We start from the raw sequence: 17240 nt of genomic DNA on the forward strand, positions 1-17240 counted from the left end.
GTGTTTATAATCTGAACTACTTTGGATCATTAGCTGGTTTTCAAAGTGCATGTAGCTTCACATTTCTCAAGTTATGTTGATTTCCGGAGTGCAAGTGCCTTCGTATTTTTTAAGTTAAATGTTCGCCCCTGGTAACTTGAATTCGTGGATCCGCCACTGCACACAAATCATACACGAATGCCAGTACGAATTAAATGAAATGCAGGGACTTACGCTAGCTCGTTGTACAGGCTCACTGCAGCTCTGCTTGCGCTTGGGATGTTCCATGTACAAGTCCATGTTACCACTTGCTTGGATGTGCAGGCCTTGTGCTCCTTGCATCCCCCTCTGCATTTTTGACACGGCGAATGGCTGATCAAATAAGAGGAATCGACCTTGCTGTTGTACCGGAGGACAGATACTTACAAGGTTATACGGGTGTGCAGGATGTGTACCAGATCCCGTAGCGCCGTCATGCTTCGCTAAAAAATGGATTTGCTTGTTTCAGATGATATCTCCAGAAGAAATAAGAGTTAAAGTCAGAGTTGGATAGGCGTGTAAGCTAAGAGAGCAGTGAAAGGATATCCAAACATCATCGGAACAGTGCACAAGGGAGTGATGTGTGGATACCTAGTTCGGGCCGGCGTTTGGGCATGCTCGCCTAGCTAGAGTGCGGGTCACTTCAGAGCCGTTGAGGGTGATGCGCTGGCGTTGGCTGGCCGCGCACGGATGCAGATCTTGAGTGGCAGCGGAGCGCTACGATGCGGTGGACGAGACCGTTGGTGAAGCCCCAGCGGCCTCGGGGGGCGGAGGCGCGACGATGTGCTCGGTGAAGTAGCCCCGGTGAGCTGGGAGACGGCGTCGGTGAAGCGCACCTGATGCGGTGGAAGTCGGTGTCTGTGAGGCACGTCGGTTGCGGCGGCCGACGTTGTCGGTGGACCACCCGGTGCGGTGGACGAGGGCGTAGATGAGGTAGCTCCGGTGCGGTGGTGAAGCGCGACCGTCGTCTTCGTCGTCGTCGTCCGGCACAGAGGTGGGGAAAGAGACGAGACGAGGGGCGATTCAAACTTTGCTTGGGTTGGCGGCGAATTAGGGATTTGAGCAATCTGGGCGCGGAAGGGGACGGTGGAGAAGGGAGATTTTGCAGGGCTGGAATTGGGGCCGCCAGATATTTCAATCCGAAACGTGGAAGCGCGAACTTATTTTGTCGTCGTCCTTTTTGGGGGGGAGGGGGGAGGGAGGGGGTGGGTGGCTGGTGGTGGGTGGTCCGACACACGCGACCACCACGACACGACCCTGGTCTGCCTGGTGCGCCTACATTTGAGAATGCAAACGAATCTTCTTTCATTTGCAAACGAATCTGTATGTATTACCATGCCCGTGTTTTCCTTGCAATAATTAGTCATTCGAAACGAGATACTATAAATTAATTAATGAGGAGTTATTTGAAAAAAAAATCGAAACGGTATCCACGCTAACGTGGATTAGAGTGTGTGTCACATAATTAGTTATTTGAATTAGAGTGTGTGTCACATAGCGATCTCCAATTCTAACGTGGATTTCGCATTTCACTGTATCCACGCTACTTTTTTAATACAAATTCATATGTATATGATGAACACCATGGTAGTGAGAAAACTTTTGGATGGATTCAAACATATGACCTACAAAATAGCACAACAAATCGAGTCAATGTCAACTTTTCGAAACCTAGTATGGCACGAATTCGAAATAATTACCCATATGCATGGTCCTCAGTTCAAATCTTACAATGTACACCGAATTGAAACATCGATATTAAGTCTCGTACTATCTACATTCAAATGTTGTTTTTAGCCCCCCCCCCCCCCCGCACACACACTACATACTTCCTGTATCGGTCAATCTTCCTCTCCTAACCACCTTAGGAAGCTATCGGTTTCCAACACACATCCATTCTTTCTCTCCATGTTTCGATCTCTAACTCTCTCAACTACACAACCCCCTTTTTCCACTCTGTTACGAAATGTATTTACCTCACACACCCGCCATTGCACCCCATGCCGAGCTCTCTCTCTCTCTCTCTCTCTCTCTCTCACCCTCTCGCGCTAAATACATGCATTGCCTATCTAGACCCCCAACCTCTCGTGCGCACGCACGCACGTTGTCTATCTAGGTCACTCCCTCAAGACTGTCTCACTCTTTCTTCCGCACGGCAGGCCACACTCGCTCAATCTTGCTCTCTTTATCCGAGTCTCGTTTAACCTTGTTTTCTTTCAGACACAAATGATATATCTCCCTGTTCGGGCCTCGATCGACACACTCTATACTCTCTCATGCAGATTGTCTATCTAGGTCAGTCCATCGAAGCCGCCCCACTCTTTCGGCCTCATGGCGGGCCATGCTCGCTCTCTCTCTCTCTCTTTCTCTCTCCCTCTCTCTATCTCTCTTTGTATGTCTCGATTGACCTCGCTCTTTCTCGGACAAAAACGATATATCACCATGTTTGAGCCCAATTCGACTTATTCACATTGTATACTCTCTCACGCACATTGTCTATCTAGGTCACTCTCTCCAACCCGTCTCACTCTTTCGATCGCACGACGACCCTATGTGATCGATTGACCTTGCTTCCTCCCACGCACAAAATACACGTCTGTGACTGGATCATCTCTCAAGCTCTATCTTACAGCCCTCACCCTTGCCAAAAGCTCAATCGGACAATATCTCTCCAGAGCATATATATTTGTTCAATGAATGTCGGACCACACTCACTTTGTCTCTCTATCTATATGTCTCTCGATTGACCTCGCTTTCTCATGTCATATCTTCCACACATTGAAGCTACCTCTCCATCCCTCGCAAAGCCGGAGCTATTTACATTGCGAAGGGCACTCCAACCTTGGATTAATTTGTGTAGGCATTTATTCCGGCCGGTTTAGATTATATTTTCGTAGCATTCGGCCCACAACTACTCGAAACACCGTTGCAACCCCCGCAACTCCCCTAGTTGATTTCCCTCTGGCTTGGTCATCGCTCTCTCGCACGTCCTTTCTTGCCTTCAACGTCGCACCATGGTATTATTGCAAAAACTCTGTTGTTCTCTTTGATTATTATAAATAAGCTACAAAACTACACACCGATAGTCCACTTGGAATGGAACAAATTTCGACCCATGCTACCTCTTGAGCACTGCGTTGGTTTTCCCTTGAAGAGGAAAGGGTGATGCAGCAAAGTAGCGTAAGTATTTCCCTCAGTTTTTGAGAACCAAGGTATCAATCCAGTATGAGGCTACGCGCGAGTCCCTCGCACCTACACAAACATATAAATCCTCGCAATTAACGCGATAAGGGGTTGTCAATCCCTACACGGTCACTTACGAGAGTGAGATCTGATAGATATGATAAGATAATATTTTTGGTATTTTTATGGTAAAGATGCAAAGTAAAGAAAACAAAATAAAAACGGCAAAAGAAATAGCTAAGTGTCGGAAGATTAATATGATGGAAAATAGACCCGGGGCCATAGGTTTCACTAGTGGCTTCTCTCAAGAGCATAAGTATTTACGGTGGGTGAACAAATTACTGTTGAGCAATTGACAGAATTGAGCATAGTTATGAGAATATCTAGGTATGATCATGTATATAGGCATCACGTCCGAGACAAGTAGACCGACTCCTGCCTGCATCTACTACTATTACTCCACACATCGACCGCTATCTAGCATGCATCTAGAGTATTAAGTTCGTAAGAACAGAGTAACGCCTTAAGCAAGATGACATGATGTAGAGGGATAAACTCATGCAATATGATATAAACCCCATCTTGTTATCCTCGATGGCAACAATACTATACGTGCCTTGCTGCCCCTACTATCACTGGGAAAGGACACCGCAAGATTGAACCCAAAGCTATGCACTTCTCCCATTGCAAGAAAGATCAATCTAGTAGGACAAACCAAACTGATAATTCGAAGAGACTTGCAAAGATAACCAATCATACATAAAAGAATTCAGAAGATTCAAATATTGTTCATAGATAAACTTGATCATAGACCCACAATTCATCGGTCTCAACAAACACACCGCAAAAGAAGATTACATCGAATAGATCTCCACAAGAGAGGAGGAGAACATTGTATTGAGATCCAAAAAGAGAGAAGAAGCCATCTAGCTAATAACTATGGACCCGAAGGTCTGAGGTAAACTACTCACACTTCATCGGAGAGGCTATGGTGTTGATGTAGAAGCCCTCCATGATCAATGCCCCCTCCGGCGGAGCTCCGGAACAGGCCCCAAGATAGGATCTCACGGGTACAGATGGTTGCGGCGGTGGAATTAGGTTTTTGGCTCCGTATCTGATCGTTTGGGGGTACGTAGGTATATATAGGAGGAAGGAGTACGTCGGTGGAGCAACGTGGGGCCCACGAGGGTGGAGGGCGCGCCCAGGGGGGTAGGCGCGCCTCCTACCTTGTGGCTTCATGGTAACAGCAATTCTGGGCTGGGCCTCCGGTTAATAGGTTAGTCCCAAAAAATAATATAAAAGTGTATAATAAAGCCCAATAATGTCCAAAACAGGAGATAATATAGCATGGAGCAATCAAAAATTATAGATACGTTGGAGACGTATCAACCCACAAATTAAAGTGCTATAAACTACACACCGAGGGGCCCACATGTCATGAAACAAATTTGGACCCATATACAAATTAAAAAATAAAGGATGAGGATCGAACATGCGACCAGGGCCTTCAAGCCGCACGTCAATAGGCAATATACGTAGAACAGCAATGTTTGTTGTACCTCCCTTTGTTCACATAATGTTTTTATATTACCACAGCCTATTTAATTGATAACATGTAATATTAATTTTAGTACTATTCGCCTTCACTTACTGGTGGGTTCCATGTGTGCTCTCTCTCTCTCTCTCCTCCCCTTCTGCGTTTAGACGCACGGGCAAACACGAAGAACTCGTGGGCGATGTTGCCGTTGACCATATCTGGACGCGTTCACAAGTTACGGCACCAGTTTCACGTGCTAGCAGCACTAGTCAGTGTGTACGTGCAATGCACATTAATTTGGAAGTATATTAAGTGCATGCGGATATTAAGTAGGATATAATTTGCGTGTTATTATGTGATTAGCACTATTTTTGGCATGAAATTAACTGCACGCTAAACGTGTTGAGCGCTCGACATTGAAGTAGTCTAGGTTGTTGGATGACAAGGAATACATGTGGCTTGATGACGTTTTATATTTAATTTGATACGGCTCGAGCAGAACATTCAATCGATCAAACCATAGATTTCGTTCAATCTGACTCCGACTTTAAATTATACGACGATCGATCTAAAATAAACGGGAATGATAAACGTTCGGATTTTAAGCATGGCAGTCCGAATGTTTTTCATGGAAAATTTAGATTACGCGGCGGCGGCGGGGGCGTCTTGTGGTGGGAAGTGGCTCCTATGCCGTGCTCTGTTTGTCGTCGGGCCACTGACCGACGGCGACGGCAGCGCCTTGCGCCATTGTTGGCGTACTCCTGGACGTTGGCCTAGCTTCAAGGAAGGCCAAAATGTTCTGGACTTCGGAGCGAGTCAACTGGCGGGAGGAGGCGACTGGCGTTGGTGCAAGGAAGCGGTCGACGACGGCCATCCATGCCGCTGAGGGGGGCACTGGCACCCGCACGGGGACAGGCGATGTCAACGACGCGGCGGAGACATTCGTGTGCACGGGCACTGGCACGGGCGCGCACGTCAGTGCACGCGCAGGCGCATGCGCTGGCAGGTGCATGGGCACCGGCATGGGTGTGCGCGTCAGTGCATGCGCTGGCAGGTGCACGGGCGCGTGAAAGTCGGCGGGGACCTCGTGGAACCCCGTGGCATCAAGCTCGGTGACAATGTGCGGCTCCCAGCCCATCAATGCCACGGGGATGGGCGCTAGCGCAGTCAGGGCGACGGGAGCCAGAACGGGAGCGGGGACAGGCGCAGCGTCTTGCCGCAAGGCCAGTTCAAGCTCGTCCCAAAGCGCCTTATGTTCTTGAGACTCCGGCTGGGTGTCTTCCTCAGGAAACTCGAAGACTAAGGGCAGACCATCGTGATGCGGCATGGCGTACGTTTAGGTCAGGCTGGTTGGAGGTAGACGACAGGAGAATCGGAGAGGAAGAGAGAAGATTGTAGCGATACCGGGTAGTGCGGGGTTGATTTAAACTGCGGCACCGGCGACATTAAAAGTGGGAGCAGTTGGGATGAAGGTGGGCGGCGGAGCCTGGTCAAAGGGCTCGCCTCCCGGTGAGCCTGCACAGCTGTCTGCTCGACGCCTCCCTGTCAGCCGGCGCAGCGGTCTACTCGCACGCCTCCCGTCGACTGACATGCTTGCTCGGACGGCACCTGCCGATGAGAAGCGGGACTCGTGGCGGCACGTAAACGCCCACGGTTTCAATAGTGAAAGCGGTCGCCTTAACGTGACAGGTCTTTGTTCCAAAATACATTGGCTCTTCATTTGTGCAACTTGTCATAAGCAGCTTGTCTCAAATTGCAAAAAAAAATACGAAGTAATATTTGTGCCATATCACGTGACCATGCTCAGTTTCAAGAATTTATGATCACTTTTGGATTTTCTGAAATTTAAGATCCAGGATTCGAAACAATATCATAACCTGCATCATGCAATAAATTTTCAAGCCATACACCTGTCCTGTTGTATTTCTTAAGAAAGGATTTGGTCAAACATTTTGCTTAGTTAGACTTCAAACAAGTTATATATGCAGAGCAAAAGGATAATCCCTCCGTACCAGTGCATTGCCTGATATATTAACTCAAGTACTAGGCACGAACAAACGGGCTCAATTCTGTGCTCATCCTGGTGTAGTAGTAGTACTAGGCAATGCAGTTGACGGGTGACCTTGGCGAGCGGCGACCGAGGGAATTGAACCGTGCTCGACACGGTAGGTAACGTTGTCTAGTTACTAAAGCATCCCTCCGTTGTTCATCCGTAGTCATTATGGACCGGGAACATGAGGCGAATTTCCTAGGGCTGGAATTCTCGCCGCCAGATATTTCGACTCGAAACGCGGAGGCTCGACTGGTTGGGGTTGCCTAATGTGCGTACCATGCACGCCACCAGAAGGACACGAGCTCGGTTTTTTTAATTTTTTTAGGATCAACACGAGCCAATGTCTGGCTGGTACGTCGTTGGGTCCTACCATTCGAGAAAATGAAAGGAACCTTTTAAATTGCCGAACGAATCTATGTGTATTACAATGCCCGTATTTTCCTTACAAATACTAATCTCAATGTGGTAATTGATTTATGAGGAGTTGTTGAATTAGAGTGAGTTTGTGATATAGTGATCTCAACGTGGATTTCACATTTCATGGTATCCCTGGTAAGTTTTTCAATGCAAATTCAAATTTAAAAGATGAACAATATGGTGGTGAGAAAACTTTGTATGTATCAAGCATATGACCACACACACACACACATACACACACACACAGAGATACCCACACACGAACACAACAACAATCCAATAAGTATAGTGCATCTATTTTTCCAAACCATGCATGTATGACACGAATTCAAAAATACTCCTTCTTTTCCTAAATATTAGTCTTTTAGAGATTTCAACAAGCGACTACATACGGAGCAAAATGAGTGAATCTACACTCTAAAATATGTCTATATACATCCGTATGTGCCAGTCCACTTGAAATCTCTAAAAAGACTAATATTCAGGAACGAAGGGAGTAATATGTAAGACATGCATGGTCCTCAATTCAATATTTAAAACGAACATGAAACTGAAACATGAATATTAAGTCTAGTACTACAGTACATGCAAATGGTGTGTTTAATTAGGCGGAGCTATGATTGTCGGGGGTCACCCCCTTGACCTTAGATAAAATTGTGAAGCTCTGTTTAGGGTTGTTTAGATTATATTTGTCCCCAACCTCCCAACCACCGATTGGTTGTGCACCCCCACCCCTCCTCCCCGGTAGAATATCATGTGCCCCCATACCTTAGATATGTCGATACGAGTTGCTTGGAGCTTGTAGATCTGAGATATAGCAGCTCACATGATGTCTTAATATTTTTACAGGAAACCTTGATGAGTTTGAGAATTGCACACAATTTGTACAAAAACTACTCAGATGCCCTTGGATCCCATATCCAACGACTTCGAAGCTCGTATCACCATAGCATCTAAGATGAAGGAGGACATCATATTCTCCTGTATGTAAGAATATCATGTGCTACCACACCTTAGATGCTTTGGTGATACAAGCTCTTCGGAGCCGTTGGATTTGTGACCCAGCACCTCCTCGGTGGTTCGAATGGTTTTTTTGCAGAAAAGCCCCCAAAGAGTTCGGCCACTGCTTACAAGCACAAAGACTGCTCAGATGCCATTGGATCTCAGATCAAACGACCCCGAAGCTCGTATCACCGTAGCATCCAAGCTGTGAGAGCACCTTATGTTTTCTCGCACGGGAGAATATGAGGTGCTCCCGCACCGTAGATTCTATGGTGATACGAGTTCACGGAGATCTAACGGCCCACAGTAGGAGGTTTGAATGTTTTTGCAATATACGGCTGAGAGAGTTTGGGAATTGCGCAGAAAGTACAAGTACTACGCATGTGCCATCTGATCACTGATCATACGACCTAGATGCTCATATCACCGTAGCGGGTAATTAAGCTACAGGGAGCACCTAATATGAGCAATGGGCAGCCGTTGGATCCAAGATGCAGTGGCACACACGAGGCCTGAATGTTTTATTTGCAAAAAAAACTTTGGAGAGTTTGGAAATTGCGCATAATTACAAAGACTACTCCCAAGCCATTGGATCTCACTCCCAACGGTGTAAAAACTCGTATCACCATAGCATCTAAGCTGCGGGGTGGATGTGATATTCTATGCCGCTGTCATTTTTGTTCGTAAACTTGCAAAATACGTGTAACTTGTGCCGTTACTTGTCTAACCGCGCAAAGTGTTTGTTCAAAAAAACCATCCTACACTGAAATATCGGAACAACACACGGGGGTCCCACTTGTCATTAATCAAATTTGGACCTAAAACTAACAAATATGAAAGACGAGATTCGAACTGGCAACCTGGACTACAAAGCGTAAGTCGGTAGCCTGAAACAACAACGGTTGTTGGCTTTGTCCCATAACTTGATTTTATACAGTATTACATTGAGTAGAGTAGAGGGAGTGCCTCGTCAACACGTGCATGACCGTTGACTCACTTACTGGTGGGTCCCAGGTCTGTGATCTCTCTCTTCTCCCCATCATCTAACCTTTGCACGGGCACCCACGAAGAGTGGCGCTAGCTTGCCGTGGTGTTATTACAACTAAAAAAAGCTTGGAAAATAGAAGAATCGCCTAGAACAAGAGACGTTGTGGCTGGTCGAGACGGAGCTAACCACACCTATCCTCCGTGCCATGTTAGCATGATGAAGCCTTGTGGCTAGTGGGGTGTTTTCGACCGACTGGCTGGGTCCCGAGGTCGAACCATAGGTACTACGTCTGATATAGTAAATTTTTACACGCACATTTTTCCTCCGTGCCAACACATGGCACACCCTACCGCGCAGTTTCGGGGTCCTCCCGGGTGGTGCACGCATATATTCTTCCTGACGTGGGATGCCCTACCGCGCGTTTTCGCCGAAGCAAGTAAATGAGTCGTCAAATCACGAAAGACCACTTTTCCCGCCGAGTACATCAGTGAAGCACAGTGGCTAGCTAGTTGGGCTAGTTCAACCGATTAGCTAGGCCGTCGCCACATTTGTTTTTTCACCCCTTTTTTATCTACTTGACGGCAGGTAAATTTAAATATCCACCGCGACGTTGCTCTGGTGTTTGAGTGCGGTAGGATTTTTAATTTTTTGATTGACGGGAGCAGGCGCGACAGGATTTTTAATTTTTTTATTGACGGGAGCAGGCGCGGCAGCAATTAGTCACGATGACTCCGCCTGTAAAACCCACTGCTCCCTGATGTGAGAAGTCGTCGACTGGTGTTTTACCATGGTGAAAACCAAAAGATTCCCCGCTCCTCGGCTGGCTCCCTCCGCCTTCCCGTAGATTGCATTGCCTTTCAGCCGTTTCGCCCCCTGCGTCACCAACGTCGTGCGCCTCGAGAAGCAGAGGGACTTCGGTGGTGTTTAGGCGCCCTCTGCATGGGCATGTCCATGTCTTGGCGCAACATGACCGTTGGATCAAACTCAGACGGTGCAGATCAGTCACTGTAGCACAAAGCGTGTGGGTGTGTTTGGTTGCATTCTCATCTCAATATACTCCTCTGTCTAGGTGTGTAAGTCACGTTACGAAAACCAAATAATCCCAAAACACTTAGGCACGGTACATTAACTCCCTCCTCGTTTCTTGTTTTGTGACATATCAACCAATAAGAGACGTGGGCCATGCATGCTTTCAATGACTTGAGACTAATAAACATGACATGCAGTGGTTAGTTCATTGCATGCAATGCTATTAATTAGCAAAAAGACATTAAGTTTTCTCGTTTCCTCTCCGCCTTGGTCGCAGTTGTTTCCTCTTCGTGTATTTGTGTTAACCTACTAGTGTTGACACTGATTTCTTATAGATTACTTTCAACTACTCCCTCTGACCCAAATTTCTTATCTTAGATTTGTCTAGATACGGATGTATCTAATACTAAAATGTGACTTGATACATCTGTATCTAGACAAATCTAAGACAAGAATTTTGGGACGGAGGGAGTACTTTATGAACATCAATGCTGCCTTTGAAGAGGGTATATTTGCCTCAGTAACTTGTGTTATGGATATTGCAAGTAATCCCTCTGCTGTCATGCCTTTGAAGACATGTTCTAGTGTCTTTGTTCACTCATTTCTGTGCGCATATGTAGTCATATATGGAGTATAATATCGAAAATCATCTTATATTTCTGAACGGAGGTAGTAATAAAATATGGTTTCTGTTTGAATTAGAACCAGGTCCGCGGTGGAGATGAAGTTCTCAAAGTCATGCCGTGTGAACTGGAAGACCTGAGGATGAGTTCTACTGCTAAACTATCCAGATGTTGTGTCCTTGTCGCCACGTGTCCTGAACTAGTGTTTTCCTGTAGCATTGTTGTCAGGCGTGTTCTCGAGGCTGTACTTGACCACAACAATTTCCTGGTTGTGCCTTCGATTATGAAGGGTGTGGTTCTTGTAAAGCTTCCCAACAAATCTGATGCGGCCTATCTTCATGATCATGTTTATGAGTGGAAAGACCACTCTGTTAGGTTCTCCAAGGTTGAGGAGATAGTGATGGTGCATGTAAACATCTCTCACGAAGTCCATGGCCTAGTCAGTTATGCGGGGTTCATCTCGTAGGTCGGTGGCAAGAAATAGTCTGCAGAGTTTAATTAGTGCAACTTTGCTTGTCTGTAGTAAGTACTATTGTTCAGTACCTGATTTGTGTTTGTGAACCCTGTATTGTTTATTAGTATTGCCACTTTTGGTGTGTGGTCAGTCCTGAGAACGGTCTATGTTAATGTCTGTCCACTCAATTCAGTTTGTATATTTTGAAGTATCCAGATCATCTTTTTTGTGAGGACGGTTTATCAATTATGGTTACACTCCAATATCTGTATGCATTGCAGGGTTTATTGCACCCACCAGGATTTCCAGTCCCATGGATGTTCGGTCCATACGATTTGTCACGACCTTTGGACTGTCCTGCTTGTGGGAGTAGGCGGGGCCCCTGCATGCCACCCGTAGTTGGATGATCAATCTTCTGTTTAGTACTTCAACATAGTGATTTCCTAGTAAGGATTCACTCATGTCACATCAAGTAAATCTTATTGATTTACTGTCTAAATCTTATTGATTTAATGTCATGTTTTCTTTCTTTTCCTGCAATTTTACGATGCAGGTTTTGCCATGTGACATTCATCGCAGAATAAACTGTTTGGTTTGCTCTACGATGGCTATTTTTGCAGGTTTCACTTCTTATGTCGTGTCACTAACAAAGGCACTGTCCATCACTTATATTACTGGAAAAAATTGGATCAGTCTGTTGTCTGAGTGCAAGCTGAATCCCTATGATGAACTGCAGTTTGGTTTAACAAAAATGCCACAATTAGTCCTTCTCGCGTTTAAAAGAAATGAAGAAAAAAACTGGATCACGGTCACGAAGCCTAGTCAAGTTAGAAAGCTGATCATAGCATACCAGACACGATCGCCGATGTCTCGCACATCGGTACCACCTTCAGCAACGGATTGAGCACCGGCAGTTGCTCTAGCACTGACAGCGGCAGCAGCTCAGTCTGATCCAGCTGAGGATTGGGCACCGACCGCGTCAGCGGATCAGGCTGATCTACCGGAGGATCGGGTATCGACACCGGCACCTGCTCCGACACCGGCACCAGCTCTACAAGGAGCACCATCTTCGGCAGCAGCAGCAGCAGCGGCTTCGGCACCTGCACCAACACTTGCACTTGCATCTGGTCCGGCCCGTGCAGCGGCAACCGAATGACAGTTGCACCGGCAACAGACTGGGCTGCAGTTCGCACTTCATATACCAAAGTCCTTACAAAAACCGACATGTCCACCTTCTTGGTAAGTGTTGGTGCAGCCTTGGTAACTGTTTGGATATTGGATCATTGGCCGCCCAAGTGTTTCATTCTTTTTTCTTTCCATGTTGTTTCGCATGATTCAGTGTGTTGATCTAAATGTTTGGGTATGTTTCTTGTTTGCAAACAGAGAATTCCTAGAGCAACGAGGGAGTCGTTCAACAATCCGGGCGACAAAGGCCAAGTTTCTCTTACCATGCGCAACCTTGGTGTGAATGAACCTGCTCAATATACCGTAAGTATAAAGGATGGTCGCATGATGATTGATGCTAAAGGATGTTCAAGGTTCAAATCTAAATCATATCTTGCGGTAGGGGATGATCTCAAAATCGAACTTTCTTGGCAAGGAGAGCTGGTCCAAATCAACTTTGAAATTCTTCAGTAGCAGCACGCAACTACCGAACTGATCTATCCTACGAGAGATTTTGATGTAATAATCTGGCATGGTGAAACAAGTCTCCTGTGTGTATAAGTAATACGACAGTATTATTTATCACATGGTATATCGTTGATAGAATTGCAACTCTCATTGCTGGTTAGGAACTGTCGTTCGATTCCATTCCAACAGCTGCCGTGCTTTATTCAATTTTGTGTATTCGCCTTGCGACAGCATCTAAAACCAGCGCCGTACCGATTGCTTGCAATATGAAAAGCGCTCAGGTAGAACACATGGGCCCCCAAACATGCAGGGTGGACCTGCGGCCCAAAGTCCAGAACCGTGAGCCTGTTTGAGTATTATATTCTCAGCTAAACCCCCATAATGCCCATGCGTTGCACGTAACATCAAGATGCATTTGTATGAGTATTTTATCTTGTGAGAGAAAAGGATGAACGAGGGAAGGCCTTATTTGCAAATGTGGAGAGGTGTGTGGGTACCTTTTTGCAAAATTGCCATAGTTTCCTTCCTATCCGTCAGATATAAATCGGACGGCCTATATTGCAGGATGGCAGGCACACCATCATCACCAACTTGCCTATACTGTGTTAAAAACAACTCTGTTTTTATAATTATATATGTTATATATATTCCCCTTGATTTTTCTTATGTATAAAGTTGTGATATAAAAGATTTGTATATTTCTTTACAGAGGGCGTATCTCTCTGTCAAAAATATATTTTTGTGTAACCAATTACTCCTGTCTTTCTACTTCCTTTCACTGATATGTGGGGCATCCGGCAACGGGGTCCACGTGCCATATGCACAAATTAGAGTGCACAACTGCACGGTAGACACACCTCGGTCGTAGCGTCGCGGTAATGCCCAATGAGCCGTCAAATCACAACCCCCCCTTTCCAGCTTCAACAGTAAGCTGGACGGACGAAGCGGCAATATTTCACTAGGCCTGAATCCCCTTCTCCCTCGTCTGCTTGTTCAGAGAAAACCCCCTCTCGGCGATTGCATAGGGTTTTCTCATGGAGAACCAGGTACGAATTCTTCATCCATCCCCGATAAATCCAAGTCCCTTGGTCGCGGGTAATCCTAGGATGGCAGCCGCCGCCGTTGATGCATTTTTCTTCCTACTGAATCTAGTGTGTTTCATTTGCAGTGCCCAAAGTGCGAGGACCCTACAGGTTTCTGCGCCCTCGGCGAGACGCCACACTTGTTCCTTCTCATCCTAACACAGGATTTTAAAACGCGCACAGTATGTTCCTAGAATCCTCTTATCTATCTGGGAGGGTGGGGTTTTTTTGAACATGTTGTCGACTAATTTGGAAATTTGGATTGCTATATTTGAATAAAAGGTACTACCAGTACGATGGTCAACACTGACGTGAAGGAGGAAGTTATTTCTAGATTTGGATAGCAATACATTGTGTTCTCATATTATTTTTCCTGCAGTGCATTATTTGCTCTGCCAGAACACATGTACTCAAGATGCTCGGCCTTGCCATAACTGAATACACCAGTTTAAAGGTCACAATGAAGACAAGCCATGGATATAAGTTCCGAGTTGGGTTCATGAACCAAGAAGATCGCTGCTTTTTTTATGGCCGAACTTGGATAAACTTTCTCAAGTGTTACGGACTGGAAGTTGGCGCACGAATGTTGATGGAAATAGCAGAACCTGGTCTCATCTTCACTGCGATCTTCCACCCCGACGTCATTCCAATTGTTCATCCATGTTAGTTTTGTATCTGGTTCTTCCTTGTTGCCTCGATTACTTCTTAATCCACCTATTCTGTCTAACTAATCACAATTTAAGTTTAGAAGTAGCAACGAATCTCTCACGAAGATGCTACTTCTAACTAATATTTTCTTATAATTGGTGGCACGTGTAGGTTTTTTCAGAGTTAAGCAGGCTGCTCGTTTGTTATTCTGTAACAACTCGGCTGTTACTGATGGCACTGAAGTTGACTAGGACAACATCCACAAGTTCCTACACTTTATTGATTGTCTTGAGGTCCTTGTGGGGCGTTTCAATGGTGGAAGGCCACGTGGGATATGTGTACCACTGCTGCACTCGTTGAACAGGTCCAACTGTGTCGAGAAACTTATGGTACGAGATGTTTTCTGTTATATATGTTGTTCATAAACTATTGCTTATACACAGTTTTACAGTTGTGATCTTCTTGAAACAGAAACTGCCCAGTTCTATTGTTCCTATACAGATGCCTGACCATGGTCGGGTCAGACTTGCGCTTAGTCACAACATGATGTTTATGTCAACCTACTCCATTCCCCTTGGAGGTGAAAAGATACTTATTCATGGGTGGTCTCAAATAATGAAGGCCCGTCCATCTTGGAGAATAGGACAAAAGATTATGTTCCTGCTTTTCCATGGCTCTAAAGCGAATATCTTGTTTATTGACCACATTGCGAGATGAAGCCGCTTTCAGAAGGTTGTGGATGCGTGGGGTGGCGCCTGGGCCTTGTCCTGGGGCTTGGCGGCCTCACCCTTGGTTAACTGTAGGCAAAGTAGCACTGTTCGAAGCGTGCTTTGTACGGTTGAACTTGTATAGGTACTCATACTGCTTTCAGCTATGGTTGTTAAGTGCCCCTGCTGGTTTCAGTTATGGTTGTTCAGTACTCCTGCTGCTTTTACAGTCTGTCGTGTTTCATCAGTCCTATCTTCCTCCAGCCGCCAAAACCAAACCAGCGCCGGCGGGGCCGCCTGCTTCCGCCTCCCACGGCTGGTTGCGCCTCAGCGCACGCATCGCCACCCCACCGTCTCCTAATCGTTAACGTTGACGTTCGAGGCCCCGCCGTCATCCTCCGCGCGCTTTGGTGCACTCGCCGCGGCGCTGCCCTCTTGCGTTGTCAACATGGTCAACAAACAACAGGAATCGGCAGAAGTACGTGGAGAGGATGACAGTACGAGCCCACCATGTCAGCGTATGGAAAAATAAAATGCTTCCTCCTAGTGTTTTCCTGACATCTGGGACCCACGACATTGTGAGCATATATAGTCAATAGACAAGAGAACAACACAAGATCGGCTGACACCTGGGACGTAGCTGCTCGAGCAGTTTTTTTTGTTATTGTTGAGACGGAGCAGGGTTTGAACTGGGTTGTGGCCCGTCTAGCCCAGGCTTATATTTTATGTTCACCATGTGACCAGCCCAGCTATTTTTTCTTTGTGAAAATGAGCCCAGTTTATTTTTTCTGAAGAATACCCAATCCAGGCCTATTTATTTTTCTACGCCCTGATGGGCTGCAACTCTTTCAAGATGCCTACAAATCTTGAAAGTAATATGAAATTGGTTGTGAATATAAAAACACATGACAAATTGGCAATTACTTTATAATTTCTGAATTTTTTCACATTTTCAGATTCCTATTTCACTGGGCATTAACCTAATTTAAATATATCTTCAAAGTACTTTAAATCTGGCTCGACATTTCGGTATTAAAAATAGTTTGGAACCCACAGAAATATGCGAAATTGGCCCTGGCCAACCAAAAAATAACGGACTGCAATAAATTGCATAAGAAGTCGCAATGAACTATATATAAATTATTAAAAAAAGAGGGAATGGTATGACTTATGGGCCTATTAAGTTGACGCGCATGCAAGATTTTTTAGTTATTATATACGTCAACAAACGATTCTAGCAGACGTAACCGTTGGATGTCAATCCAACGGCCGTTGTTCTTCAATCTCTGATCTTCTTGCTCCAGCCGCCAAATCCAACGCCGGCGGGACCGCCTGCTCCCGCCTCCCATGCAGGCCTCACCGCCCCTACTACTCCCACCGCTGGCCAAGGCATCCCTCTACTCACCCACACCCCCTGTTATTCTGCGGCGACGGCAGCCTCACACCGCAGCCGAACCAGTGAACCCTCGTACTCCTCTCCGCGTGGGAATCCACTGCCGCGTCTTCCCCGGCTTCACGTCGTCCCCTTCCCAGGCCTCGCCGTCGTCCACCGCCCTGGTGCTCTCGGCGCGGCGTGGTCAACGTGGTCAAGAAACGACTTCCATCGGGAGAGTACTGTCGTGGAGAGGCTGACAGCTGGATCCACGGCAGCCGCAAGGAAGTGCCTCCTTATTACGCGGAAAATAATTATTCCTCCACCTGACAGCAGGGACCCATCGGACGGGCCACCGTATTTGGCGAAAAAAACATTTCCCCCTGACTGCTGGGACCCACCGGACGGGCCACCGTATTTCGCGAAAAAAACGTCCCCCCGCTATCAGCTCGAACCCATCGGAAGTGCCTCCTTATTACGCACAAAAAAATGAAT

The sequence above is a fragment of the Triticum aestivum genome, chromosome 2D (genome assembly GCF_018294505.1).
Source record: "Triticum aestivum cultivar Chinese Spring chromosome 2D, IWGSC CS RefSeq v2.1, whole genome shotgun sequence".
NCBI classification, from domain to species: domain Eukaryota; kingdom Viridiplantae; phylum Streptophyta; class Magnoliopsida; order Poales; family Poaceae; genus Triticum; species Triticum aestivum.